The sequence below is a fragment of the Bacillus rossius genome, chromosome 3, assembly GCF_032445375.1.
Source record: "Bacillus rossius redtenbacheri isolate Brsri chromosome 3, Brsri_v3, whole genome shotgun sequence".
Lineage (NCBI taxonomy): Eukaryota > Metazoa > Arthropoda > Insecta > Phasmatodea > Bacillidae > Bacillus > Bacillus rossius.
In genome coordinates, this window is record NC_086332.1 from 25,505,305 (window position 1) to 25,523,269 (window position 17,965).

Consider the following 17,965-nt stretch of genomic DNA (forward strand, 5'->3'; position numbering starts at 1 on the left):
TATTTTGATTAAATAGGGCCGATGCTACAAGATAAAAATAAAGAACTATCAATCCATCTTAAGGGGCCCGCCTCGTCAGGGGTGTATGTGTGTTAGTGACGCGGGATGATAAGCGCGACGCTCGATGGTATTTCTAGCGCGGTATAGCCTCTAAGCGCAAGGCTCTGAACTGGCGCGCAGTCTTCTCGTCGTCACAGGATAACTGTGGAATTTGAGCGGTGACCGTAACATTATATTGCGGAGAAATGAAGATAAAGGTGTAATGCAAGTCCCTTAAGTGCTTTCAAGAATCTGCACTGGTTGGTTTACGCCAAAAATTACTCTGAAAACATGCGTTTTAGCCATTTTAACACTTCTAAAAATACGGTTTAAAAACTTAATTCGAAATCAAAAGTACTTTTCGGCCCTCAGCAAACTCTTAAATGTTTTTTCGTAAGCAGACTCCACTACCATATCTTGAGCAGTTTTCAAATCGCGTTGTTTTTCCTGAAGCTCTGCGCACCGTGTGTGTGCCCGGGTAGGCGGAGCCCTTAAAGCGAGAAATGTTTTATTTGGCTTAAATGTAATTCAATTTCAATACGTAGAATCTACTTTGTTTCTTATTGCTGTTGGCAATAGACACGAGACGAGAATAATAAATGTAAAAGATATATTTATAGACAAATTCACGAACACTTCATTGGAGCTGGGTGTGGATTGAACTAAAATTGCATTACTTTAACGACTAGAATGTTCTCGTGAAGTGGGAACACTCATATTTTTAATGGTAGCCGTTGTGAGACCTTGAATTGAATTGGATTTGATAACGATCCCACAAGCGTTATTCACAACAACAATATTCGCCACAGAAGAAGAAGAAAAAATACGGTCAGTAACAAAAAAAAAGTCACCAGTGATCTAAATGAAGTTTCAAACGAAGTGTTAAGTGGTTGTTTAACCTTGATACAGACGTAGAAGTCATGATGGAAAATCGCCGAGTCACGAGGTGGCGAGAAGACTGGAGCCGTTCACAGCGGACAAGTACAAACACAAAGAGTGCGCAGGATCCGTGAACTCCACATTATACGCTCAGTCATCTGAGCCCATAGACTTTCGATTGGACTGAGGACTGGGGGATGTGTTTCGAGAACCATCACAACACGTCCCCAAAGCCCAGACCTCGGTCCTATCGAAAATCTACGGGCTTAGCTGAAAATATGAGTGCGCAGGATACCAATAATTTGGAAAGAAGAATTCAGGACAAGCAAAGTCTTAATTCAAGCTGACGACACAAGAATAATAATTTCAAAAATGCTGAAACACTCAAGAAAGGTCATGCGCAGAAAGAGATGTCCTATACAAAGTACTATGTGTTGACTGTTTTGTATTATTAAGAGGTGGTATTGATTTTCACATTTGAGCGGCAAAATATTTACTTGACTGAGATAGTTCTCATAAAAGATATACATTTTTTATGTAACTTTCAAGAAGAAATATTTTTTATTTAATGATATGGCACAAGGAAAGTGTATTTTAAGTGTATTAATTATTATTAATTTTATTACTAATAATATTTTATTAATTAATTGTAGTTAATAAAACTATTCAAAATATTATAGTATGACAAGTGGCAGAATATTATAGATATTCTTGTATGTATAATTAATACTTGTAATCGGGGAGATAATCATATGATTAAATAATTTATGAAACTGTTACGAGGTCTCTGGTGACGAGGCTGGCCAGCCAGCCAGCGCGCCTGACTGCGGGCGGGGCGCGATGCAGATAACATTACCGTTACACGCCGGATTCGATTAGCAGCGGCACCCTGCTACCCCCTTCCCCTTCCCGGAGCCCAGGAGATTCTCTGCGGATCTCGAGGGCCCCGTCTGCGCGAAGTGGCGGCAACTGGCACGCCACTGTTCGCGGAGCTTCGGGACGCTGATGACGCGGCACTTGGGGAGGGCCGCGAGACCTCCCCAAGGCAGTACAGGGCAGGATCTTCTAGACTTAAAAATAATTCATTAGCATCGAATAAAAGAGCGATTTTCATTGCTACATTATACAAATAATCAATAAAATTGCGGATGAAAAATTTAAATCTTAAATTAAATATTAATGTTCTTTAGCAAGTTCATCAATATCACAAATCTAAAGCACAATAATAAAAGAAATAGGATTTATCGTCAATATTTCGTGTGTGCTAAACAAAAGTGTGGTCATATTAATTTTTCAAGGGTGCTCCCCAGCACATAATATAATAACTGGCATGTTGACACGTCGGGCAATGGGAACGTGGCAACAGCGCGAGACGGGCAGTAGTGAGGAGCCGCGACCATGGGGGAGAAACTGTAACTGCCGAAACTTGAGACCTAGTTTTTTGAAGCAGTTTTGGGCCCGTCCGCTAGATGGTGGCTTTCATAACATGCTAAAATAGCTACATTGATTGGGAGAAGTAATGCATACGCTATTATCAGGCAAAAAAAACCGTGAAAAATAATTCACTCCATTTTGGTAGCTACATACTTTGTGCTCTGGCAAACCAGAAACGTTTGCATCTCTTACTCATTTCCACGTAACATGAACTTTTTTATTACAAAACAGCCTTTATGTGTTCTTCGCAGCTGAAATCACTTTTACTAAGTAATTAGTCAAGTAGATAAATTATCATTACTAACATAAAACTTTGCACTAGAACCTATATTCCGAGTTTTTTTTGCTAGTAGTTATGGACCCACCCAACAGATAGCGTCACATGTCGCGATGGCTTCAGTTGCCAGTGTAAGAGCCGCTGTTCTGTGGCCGCGAGGCACAGAGCGCTATAGGTGTAAAAGTAACGAAAAAAAGCGTACCCGTATGTATTCGTTACTATAACAATTAGTACTCGTTACTATCGTATCATTACGTTACTCTTTACTTCTGATACCGCATAACATGCTATGTTATGTTGCAGCAACGAATCGAATCGTATTGCGTACGCGTAGAGTATGACGTCGCGTAAATAATAATAAATAGAATATAAAAAATTAACAATATTTGATAATTAACAGTTTTTGTTAACCAAGAAACAATTAAATCTCATTAGAGCGGCTTTATTATATTATCTCTTTAAAGATAAGAACAAAAAAACGTGAAAATACGCGATTATAAAAAACAAAAAACTTACATATTTCTAATTTGTACAAAATACTTTCTTAAGTTGTTTCTGTTCCAATCTCAAACTTTGTCTACACATACACATACGGTTTGCTACAGCTCTACAGAGCGCGCGACGCGGGCGGCGGACTGCGAAGGGACAGCGCCTGGGAACCGACCGTCACGAAGAATGCAGAGCGGGGCGCGGCGGGGACAATGGCGGGGGAAGTAGGAAACATTCCTGAGTGGCTGGTGACGGACCGTGAAGCGCGCGAGCCCCCCCACCCCCCGCCATTACATTCGGACAAAGGAACATCCCAGCGCCCGCAGGGGTCGCCGCCAACAACGCCATTCTCATGGCCCGGTCCGGGCACAACGTTTTCAGAGAGAGAGAGAGAGAGAGAGAGTTGTCTTTCAGTACTCGCCAGAGATGTCTAACATCTAACCTCGGTGAACGAGAAAATTCATAATTCCCATGCTGCAAATAACACAACACGAAACTCTGGCACGAAACATAACGTAGAATTCTTTAAAACAATGTCGGAGCGTGCCATGATATATAAAAACAAACTGTGTTTTCAATTACATTTCTGCACGCTGATCACACCCAGTTGCCGCACCCGCCATTAGAATATTGCTGCCGGAGCAGCTACGTCGACTATTGAATCATGTGATTAGCAGACCGAAATATAAATCAGATAATGAAAAGACTTCGATAAAAGCGAAAAAGACTTGGAAAAAATACTAAACCCCGGCAAACAAATGTAAACTAGGTGTAGTGTTAAATTTATAGCAATAGTCCTTAACTAGTAGTAAAGCCAAGAAAATGAAAAGAAAATATATACAAAATGGCGTGTGTGACTCCGCCTTAAGTTCATTGAAAAAATTAAATAAAGATTTTTTATTATGAAAACCCCTTTTATAAACAATTAAATATGGTATAAAATGAATTTATTTGTAAAGAAATGTGCAAAGACGCAAAATATTACAAGGTAAATAATTTAGGGTACTCACTACACGGGATGACGTACGACCGGCGCGCGGATGACTCTTCCGGAACCCCCCCACCCGATCACGTTATGGGCGCAGCGGGTCCGACGGGGAACCTGCCCTGTTCCGAGAGACAATGAGGCAGAGTGGTGGACCCCGGGAACCTGTTCCACTCAACCAGTAGTCAACTGCCGCCGCTGCATTAGTCATCTCGCTGCGGGCGTGTCCGGACTCGCGCGGCCGGCCGCACATCGCGGCAGTCAGTCGTGCGGTGCATCTGGGTCACGTGACTGCGCGGCCCCGCACCCCTTCCTCAAGACTGGATGGGAGGGCTACACCTCGCCGTCTTGCAGTTTAAAACCATTGTGACAACCGCTTGCAATTAAGCTTCCGTGATAAATTATTGAAGTGAAACTTCTAATGCGACTTCCAACAAGGTTGCGTTAAACGTTTACCGCTACCATGGAGGGGGGGGGGGGGGGGGGTATGAAAGCACTGTTGCGTTAAACGTTCAAACTCTCCTGGGGAGGGGGAACAGAAAGAGACAGAGCGAGAGTGAATGCGTGGCACTCGAACGCATGCGCGTAGTATACCTGTTACAGGCCAGCGCGAGCGTTAGCAACGAGTAGCAATCCCATTGTAAATGTTATAGATTTTGATATTTCTCCACTCGAAAATGATAATTAAAAGATGCGATCAATTGTGAATTGTAAGCAATGTTAATAAAGTTTGTCTTAAAGAAACAATATGATTTCACTAAAAATCAATTTCTACCCCTTCCTATTTTCATTTCCACATTACGAAGTTTCACTTCTTCCGCGCGGAGGGACTCCACGCACTATTTTTTTGTTTTGTTTGACATGACATAGGACTTAGCTTTGGCTACTTGTTGAAGCCAACACTTGTGAACTGGTGTGATTATCATTATAGTTTTGGTCGCCTGCGTGAAGTAATAAACTTTCTGTATATTTACAAGTTTTCTTCTTATTGCATGCATGTCGGCCGAAATATGGGCACAGCATACGGGTATCGCATCCAGGTATGACGTGTCGGTTAACCCCACGTGCAAACTTCTCGCCCCCCCCCCCCTTCCCCTTCTTTGTAAATTTCCGCTGGCCCCACTTGCTAATACTACACATTTGCGCCCCTGAAGCACCCCCTTTACTAATTTTAAGTTCGTTATTGTTATTATGTTCGTATGTTCATTTTCGTAATGAATATATCCTAAAATTTTCGAAAAGACTATCTAATACAAATCATATTGTTATTACTGATAGTAAATTTACGACAAATTATATAAAGCACCCCGCGTTTTTAGCTATACAGAGTTGTGGTGCATTAATTGGCTGTTGGACAAAATTTTAAATTTGAATTTTATTTTTAATTTTTGTTCATATAACGATAAAAGCAATTTTTTTATTATTTTTTTAACTATAAGTTTATTTTTTCCTCGCGGCGCTTACAGACTAGAGCCTGTTTGTCAGTATGTGGTTGCAACAACGTATAGAAGGTTTGGGCGATATGTGTTATGCATTGACATGCCAAAAAAAATTGGGTTAAATTGTTCAAAATAAGAATTATAGCAAAAAGATGGAAAAATCTAAAATAGCAGGGCTCCTTAAGAACGAATACTCGTTGCTCTTGAGTATACATGGACACATACTTATAGCTCTGCTTAACTTACTTCTAAAATGCATTAAAAACTAAAACGTGTTACGGAATGCAACACTACCCAAGACTAATTTTCGGCCTGGTTCATGAAGCAGCCACGTGGGGTTTACCGAGTGTTTCAGATCCCAATTTAATCGTTGTGGTATCATCGCCTTAATATTTTTGTTTCCATGGTTTTACATCGCAAGGTAATGCACACAAGCTTGCGGCGACGAGACCTCCAATATTACAGATTATTATAATCTAGTTGCTAATTTTTTAATTACATATCTTCTTCTAGATTTGATCCGTGATTAGTGGATACTAGGATTATTTTTAACTGTAGTTCTTCACTTCTGTAATTCTTGATTGTCAATTAGGTATTATTAATCTTTTTTTTTTCATACGGGTGGCTGATATGGGCGCATCTTATGTTTCACTTCTTTGGTATTAGCTTGATGCTTTGGCTTGAATATTTTTTATCGTACTTGTACTTTATTTCTTTTCGATATATTTTCTTCTTCTTCTTCTTCTTTCTTTGTCCAGATATCATGGAAAAAATTCTTCATTATGTATTTCGAGATCTCCGACTGATTTGATGCTTAAGCGATCTTTTCATCTTCTTGCTTCCGTTGTCCTCTTTCCTTGCATCTTCTGCAGTTTTGTCTGCAAGCAGCCCTCTTTTGCTTAGCTTCTTGCTCCAGTTCCTACCTCCGAGATCGCAGCGGGCTCCAGGCCTCTCGGCTGCCCACTCGGTGCTCACAGACACGCGTGAACTCACGACCCTCGCCACGTGAGCGGGACTCCGGGTATCCAACTGTGGAAGACACGGGGGGGAAACAGTAACGGAACACGCAGCTCGTCATGGAACCTCCCCGGAGAAGCGGCACGCGACGTCGGTAAACATGCCGTCGGTGAGCCGACAGAGAGAGAGAGAGAGAGACGCTTCGACGGCGCACAGAGAACGGAGGAGGGAGGGAGGAAGGAAGGAAGAAGCAGGGTGGAGGGGAGGACGGAGAGTGGCGGAGAAGGCGCTCAAGTAGGTCGACCGGTCGCCGCAGCTGTCGCAAGGGCGCGTACGGGCGCCTTTTCACCGACCCCCATTTCCCGCATACCTCGCACGCCACTGCCGCAACGTTGACGACTTCCCCGGGTCACGGATCAACAACCACAGCAGATGGAACATTCTGTCTTCATTTCCTCGTGCTCTCGTTTGTTTGCTTCCAGTTTATTAGACGAATAACCTCACAAATAAAATTAACTTGAAAACATTGTCTTAAACATGTTGACACTAATATTGTAGGCATGTTTAAATTTTATTGTGCATTTGTAAATTCATGTTTGATGTTATTATAACATAAATTATCTTAACCAAAAGCTAAAAAAATACAGTTGATCATCAAAAAGTAACTTGGGCCATGAAGGAAATTTAATGTGTAACTGGGTAAATTCGTATCCTACACGAAAATTAGAATAAAATGGTTACGTCAAAACTGCGGTGCACTTTTCGGGAGTAATTAAAAAACACGGATTAACAATGATTGGAAAAAAAATGATTTAGAAGGTTTGTTGCAAGTTAGAGAAAAAAACTACCTGCTTTATCCCCGCCAGCCAAGGCCATGAAAGACTGAATAAAGGAATATAAACTTCATTACTGTACCTTTCTTTCCAGCCCCAATTAATAACCTCTTTATCCTACACACAACAATTATTATACGTGCACCTTCAATGTCAGCAACGCAAGACGCAAGCAGTGTGTTGGGATATTACTCGGAATTACCAACTTCGATCAAAGATAAAACGACCATGTTTCTTTTCAATAACAGCATTACAGCCAGGTTAAGATATAACTGAGATAAGTGCACCATTCTTATCTCTGCCACCTTTCTGAAATTTTTAATATTTTTTTTAATACCGATAGAAGTTCATAATATAGATACAAGGTTAAACATGGGATTTCTTATGACAATTTATATATATTAAAGTTTAACTGGCCATTACATAAATGAAATAACCTAGGTGTTGATCGTCAAATTGTCCCGAGTTGACAGGTTCTTAGCGTCTCCAGCCTTTGCTCAGGCCACTATAATAACTAGTGACAGGTACTATCCCCTTAATCGATAGTATGAAACTATCATCAATCGCGACTAACATGAAAATCAGTCGATTAAATTTAGTCATTAGTCATTCACTCTTTCCTAGCCAATCGGTATGTTGTGGTTGTTTGTGTTTAGTATTACCTAAAGTTAATAATTCACTTTGTGCTACATCTTCATGATTATAGGTTTTGATGATGCTATCTGACAAATCTCTATATCAATGTAGGTAAACTTTGGGGGAAAAAAAAATCTGTTAAAAATGTTTAAAACGAATATAAAGCACTAACTATTTGTTGTACTTTTTAATTACTTTGCTGTTTATATATGATCATAATCACTGCAAGTGTTGTCTTAAGAAGTAATCCCATTATTACATTTCTGAGCTTAGGTTCCTAAGATTTTTTATACTGTTTAGTTTGTTATAAACAATTTTTTGTAATTACTTAGTTAAATTTATTCAAATATTTTACATTATCATTGGACTAAGATTAAACAATATTAATATAATTTTAGTTAAATCCTTATCACGATATATTTGGTACTCTGTAATTTTCGGTATGTCAACACTAAGCCGGTACCAAATATAGTTTTAAAAAATGGTATTTAACAAAAAAAAATGATATATTTGCAGAGTAAATAGTAATTGGAAAAAATTTTATTCGAACAGGCATATTCAGACGACAATAATAATAAACAACGTTGCAGCTTGCAGCGAATGACAAGGTATTCTACTAGAACTATCGAATAATTATTCGATAAACGGTACGAATAATGATAGATTATGCAACAGCAGAAATTATTCGATGGTGCCCAACACATCAGGCAGTGGTACCCGCACACACCCTGTCGTCCGGGGGTCGAAGCGGCGCCCGCGCGCAGGCGCAGAGAGAGAGTCGTCGCTGGGAGGGGAGGACGGCGCGCGCAGCAGATAGGCGCGCTGATTGGTGTAACGGGCCGTTCGTGACCCGCGCCCCCGGGCCCTGCTTATTACGAGCCCCCTCCCCATGCCGGTCTATCGCGCACGAGCAGACCTGCGCCACCGCAGTCCCGGCGTACACCCGCCCGCTTGTGTCGCGAGCTCCCTCCCCATGCCGGTCTATCGCGCACGAGCAGACCTGCGCCACCGCAGCCCCGGCGTACACCCGCCCGCTTGTGTCGCGAGCTCCCTCCCCATGCCGGTCTATCGCGCACGAGCAGACCTGCGCCACCGCAGCCCCGGCGTACACCCGCCCGCTTGTGTCGCGAGCTCCCTCCCCATGCCGGTCTATCGCGCACGAGCAGACCTGCGCCACCGCAGTCCCGGCGTACACCCGCCCGCTTGTGTCGCGAGCTCCCTCCCCATGCCGGTCTATCGCGCACGAGCAGACCTGCGCCACCGCAGTCCCGGCGTACACCCGCCCGCTTGTGTCGCGAGCTCCCTCCCCATGCCGGTCTATCGCGCACGAGCAGACCTGCGCCACCGCAGTCCCGGCGTACACCCGCCCGCTTGTGTCGCGAGCTCCCTCCCCATGCCGGTCTATCGCGCACGAGCAGACCTGCGCCACCGCAGTCCCGGCGTACACCCGCCCGCTTGTGTCGCGAGCTCCCTCCCCATGCCGGTCTATCGCGCACGAGCAGACCTGCGCCACCGCAGCCCCGGCGTACACCCGCCCGCTTGTGTCGCGAGCTCCCTCCCCATGCCGGTCTATCGCGCACGAGCAGACCTGCGCCACCGCAGCCCCGGCGTACACCCGCCCGCTTGTGTCGCGAGCTCCCTCCCCATGCCGGTCTATCGCGCACGAGCAGACCTGCGCCACCGCAGTCCCGGCGTACACCCGCCCGCTTGTGTCGCGAGCTCCCTCCCCATGCCGGTCTATCGCGCACGAGCAGACCTGCGCCACCGCAGTCCCGGCGTACACCCGCCCGCTTGTGTCGCGAGCTCCCTCCCCATGCCGGTCTATCGCGCACGAGCAGACCTGCGCCACCGCAGTCCCGGCATACACCCGCCCGCTTGTGTCGCGAGCTCCCTCCGCCCGTTCGGCGAACGAGACAACGAACAAAGCAACGAACTAATGACATACAGAACGGTACAAAGGACAGTGTAGGCCCTAAAGGCATGCAAGTACCGATCCCAGGTTAGGCACCACCTGCAGACAGCCTACTGAAACTAGCAGGCACTCCATACCTGCAGGGACTACGGCACACAAGACAAACACAAAGAACTATATAATTAAAAGACAAGAACATACATAACAATTACAAATATCATCAAATAATACACCACCAAAAGATAATATACATATTAACATGACGACAATCAACAAAAAGAACAGCACGACAAGCCGGAATCTATACCACTTTATATAAAAAATAAATATAGATTTCGTAATAGACACCGCTTGATTGGAATATTTTATTACGTAAACTAGCATACCTCTTTTTCAAGCCAACTTTGATGTCAAAAAGGTTAGGTTAGCGTATTTATCTACGTTATTGTAATTGATTATCAATATGTATATAATGTCATTAATATTTTAAGAGTAGAGTGTTATGCCTGTGAACGACTGTTAAATTGAGGAACTGTGGGCACATAATTATCAAGGGAGTAACTACAGCTTATCGAACCGGGATAGTCGTGACGAGCTGGCCGCTCAACCGCCGCGCCAGCCCTCCAAGGGCGTGACCACGGTGCATCGGTGACGTCACCCGCCTCTCAACGCGCGATCAGAGTTTCATTTCCCGGCGGGGTCCAACGTGTCGCTAGGTTTGCTCGGGGTGCTCCCGTCATGCAGGCGTCATTGCGTCCACGCTATCTGTCCCTACAGCATCGGGCACTGCTACCTGCGCTGGTTGGCTCTGCATCGCGCCGAGAGAGACTGAAATTCCCGCTGCCGCGCTCAAGATAAACAACGCCGAGAGTGTACAGTCGCCCGACTTCCGCTTCTACTAGTACTCATGAGCACTGCGTCAGTCGGTTCAGAGTCATATAATTATTATTATTTTGAGGTAACTTCCAGAAACGTGTAATTTGTCCCGTGTGAATTGGAATTCACTACCATTACAATTCCTGAATCGCCTCCTCGCATACTTGCAATTCTCGAGAGAGGTCATATGACATACATGAACAATAAAATGTCACTTTTTCAGTCTAATGTTCAATATTTCATTTACTTTTGTATTTAGCACCATTGTGATTATTTTTTTGTACAGTTCCACATAAAAAAATCAATATATATTAAAATACATTTAACATAAATGCATTTGTTACGTTGGCGGTTTTATTTGATTAGTACTGGTGTTCTGTCTCTGTGTTGGACTAATAATTTATTTAGGTCAACTGTTTCTTTCGTGTTTCGTGTCGCATTTTTATTTTTTAACGAAACTTCTTTATACTTACTTAGCTATAAATATTAGTTGTTCATTACTTTATTATGGCATATAAATAAATATATAGCTGCTGACTTTTAAGGCATACTATGCTCTTGTTTTAAGTTCCAACAACAATTTGATGATTTTTAGGTTAGTTTACATTTGAAGTTACTTGTGTGCACGTTTTGACTATCCTACTAACAGATGGAAACAAATGTATTTCACGAGAATTTTTTTTTGTGCCAATAGGTACTTTTATCTTAATGCTGTAGAGCCTACTCACTAGAGCAACCACGTTATTTATTTTCCAAGTATAACAAAAATTAAAAACTTAGTGCGTTCATTGATCCTACAAGATGTCCTCCGCATACTTGAGACGGTGTCGTTTCCTCTTTGGCTCTCGACTGTGACTCAAGAACTGAATGGCTTGCGCGTGATCCGGTCTTTATTTCGTAACTCGTGTATCACTGGCTCAAAGGTCACAGCGGAGTGCCAGACAATACCTGGGCCAACCACCAGCACAGCGCAATCTCACGTGTTCAGCCTGTCAAACAAGACCGTTTTTACAAATAATTTGGATTGTTTTGCAACAGTGTTCATATTTTAAGTACTATAATTGGATACACCTTTTTTTTCTTAGTTGGTATATTTTAATTCAGCATGTAGAATTCCGACAGTTGAGCCAAACAAAAAAAAAATCTGTTCTCACGACGCATGGTAGACAGAAGAGAAGCAGAAATGACTGAGGATCTCCGGCCCTACCACATTCGCGCAGTCTCGTCTGTCTGATCTGTCTGTTCTGTCTGATCTGTCTGATCTGTCTGACCGTGTTGTCCGATACGTCTTCTGTAGCAGCGTGCCACATTCAATTGTCTGATGCATCTGGTTCACATGATTCAGCATATAGAGCAGTTTCACACCAAATAGATGTTAATGTAAATGTTTATTAATTTAACTTCTATACATTTGAGTTTAAAATATATTTGAGCCAAACCTATTATTTGTACGCCTACGCACTTCTACAACTTTTATTTTCATTGCCGAATTATTTTTTTTTATTTCAGAGAAACTTAACGGCAAACAAATAAAACAAAATGTTGCCCAATAAGAAATTATGAGAATTGAAAATTTAAACATTATAATTATTTTCGCACGAGTTAACTTGTCTGTACTCAACATGCTTCTCAATGGCGAATATTGTCGATGACGTCAGATGCGGATGGTGCTGTCTGACCTCGGAAGTTCCAGTTGGCCAGTTCTGGTCAGACACAACCGCTCCACGCGACTGAACCATCAGCACCCGACGCCCTGGGTCACGTGAACCAATCAGATGCCATGTCCGCATCTGCACCGCCAGCTCCGACCCGTCAGACAGGCGGGGCTGCGGGGGGCCTGGACGGCGGGGCGCGGGAGAGTCGCGTCTCTGGATGGCAAAGATGTATCGATATATCGGAAATATAGATACTTCAGGTTCAAAATATAAACATTCTGGTGTCGATTTTGGTTCCGATATCGATATTTTGTTCCGATGATATCGAATTTGAATAAAATTATATATTTCAAATAAAAACCATTTTATTAAAATTATCTGCAAATACATTTGGCAGAAAAAATAAATTAAATAATCCATAAAAATGACCTACTCTATTAAAATAATTGGAGAAAAACTATCGAAACATAGAGCAGGTATTATTAAATAATAAAAAAATTGAAAAATAATCCAAATTAGTTGTGTTCACTTTGGCTAGAAAGAGCTAAACTTGTATTAGGTAATTCATTTGTATTGGTTTAGATTTATATGTACATAACTTTATATAACACATATCTACTTAAATAATAATCTTATAATAAGTAAAGCATGGATAAAAGTTGGCATATCTTAATAGTAATAGACCGATATACCAAAATTATCAATATATTCAGGCCTATATTTTATCAGTATCGATATCATTCAAACGATACATCGATGTGTTGAAAAGTTTTGCCATCCCCAGACGCGCCATCTGGCGACCCGCTCGCGCATGTCCGCGTTTCGCAACGACGACCTATCGACACGCGGAGCGCAGCTTTCTCCCCGGCCGCTCAGCCAGCCCGGCCCGCCAGTCGGCACGGGGCGGCGGGAAACTACCATAATGACAGAATTCCGCCTGGCCTCTTCGAAAAAGGCGGAAAGCTGCCACAAAGAAACGGAATTCTTCCATATATATTTATTTATACACTCCGCGGAATGAGTACAACTGGTTTTCTCTCGATGTAGCGTATATAACTTTTTTTTTTCTTCCAATTTTTATCTGTTAAGTTTCATCGTTGAGTTATTCTGTTTGCCGTTGTGGACCGTAAATTTTCTTTGTAAATGGAAAAGAAATATTCATGTAAACTTTCATATTTGTTAATTTGTACATTTACATGAAAATAACTGTTTCACTACAAAATAGTGTTACCATTTATGCTTTGTGTTGCCCCAGTACCTCCAATATTTAAAGTTATTTGCAAACAGTTGTTTGCATAGCTTTCCAGTATTAGCTGCGCATATTAAGCACGGTAAAACAAAAGAAACTTAAATTTCCTGTGGCTTTAAAACCAAATTAATAAAAAGTTTACAATAACTTCATGCTTGTAAGCACACACATATTTTAAATTTTAACTAAACACACCATCGACAGTGCAAGCTTATATATATTTTTTACTAGTCTATATTTCTATACAATTACTGTACAGCGGGACAGTAAGTTTGTTTGCAAGAAATCAACAAACAAATTGCCATACTAGTTATACAAATTATATTTCATTGTTATGAAATTACATAATTAATGCTGAACGAACAACATAAGAACACATAAATTTTTTCGTTACTGAGGTTAGATGGAACTGCTCGTACTGCACGTGTTAATGACACACGAAACTACAGTAAACTCGTGGAATAACATCATGTCAGTGTTAAGAAGACTGCAAGTATCCGCTCTACCACTCTGGCTCTGTGACTTGTAGGACCCGGGTTCGCGCCCCGGCTCCTCCAAGGCGGATTGCCCAGATAAAATGGCGGAATTTTTCTGGTATGAATACAATCCCTTGCAACAGGCAGTGGGTGGTAAAAAAAAAAACAACCTAGGGTGGCTTCCAAATGGGGAGCCCGTTTCTTTTCTTAGGGCTCCCCATGCGGTGGCCATTCGGGGGTTTCTCCGTGGTCGCAAAGTTTTGCAAAAAAAAAATTATTTTTTATTTTAGTTTTTAGTAACTGTAGCATTATCATTCCACCATGTTATAAATAAAGCTCAAACAAACATTTTCAACATTAAAAAAAAATTGTTTTTGTACATAAAATATTTGAATTAAGTGTGTATCAGTCAGTGAGTGGTTGTATACCGATGTTGTGTGTTCAACCATGTATCGGTATATATGTTCTTTAAGTATTATTGACAGTTAAATTTTAGTCACAAACTATTGACCAATACCTTTGTTATGTAGTATTTTAGAAGTTTTCGACGAAAAAAATATTTATATGCACATGGATTTTATTCCTAAAAATATTATTTCCAAAAAACCACATCGTTTTCAATCAGGAAGATCGTCTTTAACACAGACACACGCGTATTTTATACATATATGTGGGTGCGTGTGCCAGCATAACATCCAGACATAAATAAAATATTTATTCCAGAGTAGTTTCACTATCATAAATTTCATTTAGTACACAATACGTTTGGTATGTACCCTAATTTCTACGAAATTGGCTACATACGGGTTCATGTTTCTACACGTGGGTCCGCCATCTTTGTCCCACATTTCCGTTCATCGACTTCCGTTCCTTTTTCACAAAATTACTCCTACCAAATGCTGTATACGAGAGCTTAAGATACTAGCAAATAAAAAATCAGTACGTAATATATTAGTGTAATGATTTTTATCTCCTACTCTAGTAGTTTCGGCGGAGGGCAGGTGTAGTTGCGTGGGTGGAATTAAATTTAACGAGATATAAATTGATATAGTGTGGTGATTCTCAGCAGGTGTGTATCAGGAGTGAATAGTTTTGTAGCAACGGTCATAAAGAATCGACGGGCTAAAAGAGTTGAAGTACGTGAAAGTCGGTTGGCGAATCTTGGTGGCAAGCATGTGGGGGAGAGGTTAGGGATGTGTGGGAAGGTGAAATGCAAGGTCTGCGGCAAAGAGTGTAGGAGGAGGGACAGTGGTGTCCAGTGTGATGAATGCGACGAATGGTTTCACCTTGCTTTTGGAGGTTTATAGAAAGTATTGAGAACGAAGAGTGGGAAAGTAAGGAATTGGGCTTAGTAAATCAGCAGATGAGGAAAATAGTACTAGAAAAGAGAAGAAAGGTAGGTCGGATGCTGGATGTTTGACGGATAATGGAAGTCACTTGCAGGTATTGGGAAGGGAGTGTAAACAATTTTTTTGGGGGGAGGGGTAATTGTTTTGGAATTTGTTTTGTGAGGGGGGTGGTTAAATGAGAGCAGATGCGGAAAGAGGAGGAAGCTAAAGGTAAGAAATGGGGGCAGAATGAAAACGGCATATTGAGAAGGTTAGAATCCTTAGAGATGAGTATAGGACTGATAGAAAAGTGGTCAGCCGACTTGATAGACTTGAGGAGGAGATCGAGAGGTTAAAAAGGATCCTAGCAGTAACGGAGGGCAGATATAAAGAGGGGCACGATGTAGGTGTGTCCAAGCAAGGGGAACAGATGGGGACGAGGTGGGACGAGCAAACGAGGAGGGTGACCTACAAATAGTAGTAAATCAGTTAAAAACAGATCTGAAGGTGTGTAAAATGAGAGAGGATGCTAGCTGAGGGAGCATACTGATATTGTGAGGGGACTGGAGGAAGAAATCAGAGGACTGGTGAGACTAAATGGCACTTTATAACAGGAAATATAAAAGGAAGGGAGTCAGGAATGAATAGTATCGAAATAAAGACTAGAATTAACGAAATAGTGAAGGGAAGCGTGGAAAGTATGGCTGAGGTGGCTAGTAATGGGAGTGTAGGCGGGCAGAGGAAAAAGGACATGGCACAAGAGGATGCGCAGGAAGATACCAACAAATGGCAAAGACCTGGCAGGAATACGATAACCTGTTTGGAAGCTCGATGCTCCGGTATGTGAAGGTTCGTGGGGTTTACAAGGTGGTCAGAAGTGGGGAGATAATTGCGGATGTACAGGGAAGGGTGTAGGAGTGCAAGCTGGAAGGCGTGAAGAAGATAGTTGTGCATGTAGGCACGAATGACCTTAACAGGATGGAGGGTCAGGAAAATTTGATAGCGATATGAGAGGAATGCTACGAGAAATCAGGCAAAAGATCAGTGGGATCATTGTAGTGAGTGGGGTATTACCCACAATGGAAATTTACTTGGAAAAAATTAATGCTGCAGGATATGGGGAGCAGGTTTTGTGAATGCCAGGAGCAGGATAGAGAGGCGGCATAAGGCTAGAGACCAGGTCCATCTAGATGGCGTGGAAATATTGACACAGGTGCTTGAGGAGGGGCTGAGACCAAGAAGTGCAGGGCAGGGAAACTGGCACGGGGGAGGACACAGGCAGGACAAAGATAGTAGTAGAGTCTGAGAGAAAATAAAAAGAGGGGAGGGGGGAAGCAGGAGTAATACGAAGGTAGGGAGGAAGGAGGAAATGGGGAAGAGGATGTGAACAGGGAAGAAGAGGGGATAATGGTTGAAGGATTAAATGGGAAAGAAACACGAAATGGTGAAAGGAGCAGAGGCACTGCGGAAATTTTCGGTTCCTCTCCCCTCCTTTCCTTAACCCTCGGGTGTCTTGTTTTTTCCTTTGACCTCCCCTCTTGCGTAGTTGTGCCTGCGCACGAGTAGCAACAGGGAGTATATATGGACTTGAGCCCTTGTAATTGAGTCTTGTTCGTAGGATGATTTTAAGTTAGGTAGAGATCGAGTATCTTGTAGGGTTAAATACGTGGACATAAGTGATAACATCGCTACGTAAGTATTCTTGACTTTGTGTTGATTGGCAAGAGAAGAGAGGGTCTTGCTTTCTTCAATGTAATATTGCATCATTAATATTTGATTTAATATTTTTAATTCTTTTTTGGGGGGGAGTTGTACCGCCTTTTAAATTGCGATCGGGCATCAATATTGTGTTGATGTCGGGAAGACGATGTGTAGAGTTCTTATGTTTCGATAAAAAGCCATGTTTCCCGTTAGTAACGCGTGCGCCGGGGCAATGTATTACTTTGTCATGTGTTGCCATAAATTTATTTCATTGCACTTAAAATGTATGTATTTGGAAGTCGTTTTTGGTAAATGGTAGGTCAAGCCCTTAATTTTGATGTGGAGCCATGTACCACTTGCATCTTTGATGGCCTATTCATTGCTCGCTCAGGAGGCGCTTCTGATTGTGGGAGCGCTTACACAGCACCGTTCATGAGTTTATTGTAAAAAGTAAATTCTCATAAATAATTACGCGATTACCAGGTTATTGAGAGTAACTATATCGCCCACTACTGATGTCTGTCGTAATTTTGGATGTATACACATGAGTATGTGGAAAAATAATTTTGTAGTGGTTCGTACATGTTACGTTTTTCTGAAATGGAGCTATTTGAAAGACTAGCTTGGCGTAAAATAATCACTGAACTATCTCTGTATAATAATGATTTTTGTGTAAATATTTATTAAGAGTTATGTTACATTGCAGTAATAAAGCTATTGGCTTAATACATATTCTAGTCCTCCAGCACATGTATGTATCGGGAAGTATAGTATGTCCCTGAGTGGTCTAATAGCTTGCG

General features: G+C 42.0%; 1 protein-coding gene across 2 annotated transcripts in view; it reads right to left on the reverse strand.

Moving 5' to 3' along the window:
* LOC134530394 (F-box/LRR-repeat protein 7-like) overlaps positions 1–17,965 on the reverse strand; it is a 129,747-nt gene that overhangs the window by 100,028 nt on the left and 11,754 nt on the right. Inside the window, exon 1 of one of the 2 annotated variants that reach the window (XM_063365173.1) lies at positions 4,129–4,245. The exons of the other annotated variant lie outside the window; for it this stretch is intronic. The gene's annotated coding sequence lies outside the window, so the exon portion shown is untranslated. Of the gene's footprint in view, positions 1–4,128; positions 4,246–17,965 lie in introns of those variants that run through there. 2 annotated transcript variants of the gene reach the window in all.